This window comes from Struthio camelus, chromosome 31 (genome assembly GCF_040807025.1).
Source record: "Struthio camelus isolate bStrCam1 chromosome 31, bStrCam1.hap1, whole genome shotgun sequence".
NCBI classification, from domain to species: domain Eukaryota; kingdom Metazoa; phylum Chordata; class Aves; order Struthioniformes; family Struthionidae; genus Struthio; species Struthio camelus.
The window spans coordinates 859,329-860,133 of record NC_090972.1 but is presented as its reverse complement, the minus strand read 5'-3'; the positions used below and the strand labels follow the sequence as shown (position 1 = coordinate 860,133).

Below are 805 nucleotides of genomic sequence, written 5' to 3'. Positions count from 1 at the left end.
CAGCGGTGGCCACCGGGCTCGGAGGGGAGGGAGGGCAGGGCAAGGCACGCCGGCCGCGGACGGTGGAGGCGGACGGTCGGCCGGAGCCGGGCAGGCAGGCCAGCCGGAAGACCGGGGCCACCGGTGCACGCACCGGTGGTCCCGGCTCCGCCGCCGCCGCCGACTCACCGCCGCCGCCGCCCCCCCACCGACTCGCCGCCGCCGCCGCCCCCCCCGGCCCCCCCCCGAGGGGCGGCACACCGCTGCGCCAACGCGGCAATGGGGGTGACGATTGACCGTCAAGCGACGCTCAGACAGGCGTAGCCCCGGGAGGAACCCGGGGCCGCAAGTGCGTTCGAAGTGTCGATGATCAATGTGTCCTGCAATTCACATTAATTCTCGCAGCTAGCTGCGTTCTTCATCGACGCACGAGCCGAGTGATCCACCGCTAAGAGTTGTCTCGGTTTCGGTCCCCACCGCGCGCGCGGGGGGACCGGGCAGCTTTCGCAGCCCCCTGAGGGCCCCCATCCGCTCTGCCTCCCTCCTCACGCCGACGCCGGCTGCTGAGCAAGGGACAGCGGAGAGAGAGGGCACGCCTCACTGACCGTACAAGCACAGAGGGAAAAAAAAAGGGGGGGGGGGGGGAGAACAGACCCGAACGAGAGGGGCGGGGAGCCCTCGCTCCCGACCTGGGACAACCCCTTTCTCGCTTCGAGTCCGGCCCAGGCGCCCGGCTCGGCCTGGCCCAGCAGGGAGCGGCGCGCCAGCCGCGCCACCTGCCTCAGGGACCGGGGTGTGGGTCCCCGCGGAGCCCCGGCGTCGGAGC

The 805-nt window shown here is 72.8% G+C and overlaps 1 non-coding gene across 1 annotated transcript; it reads right to left on the bottom strand.

The window, feature by feature from the left end:
- Positions 1 to 283: 283 nt before the first annotated feature.
- Positions 284 to 436, bottom strand: LOC138063106 (5.8S ribosomal RNA). Its single transcript, XR_011136699.1, has one exon. It is a non-coding gene; the product is annotated as a 5.8S ribosomal RNA (ribosomal RNA).
- Between the last annotated feature and the right edge of the window lie 369 nt (positions 437 to 805).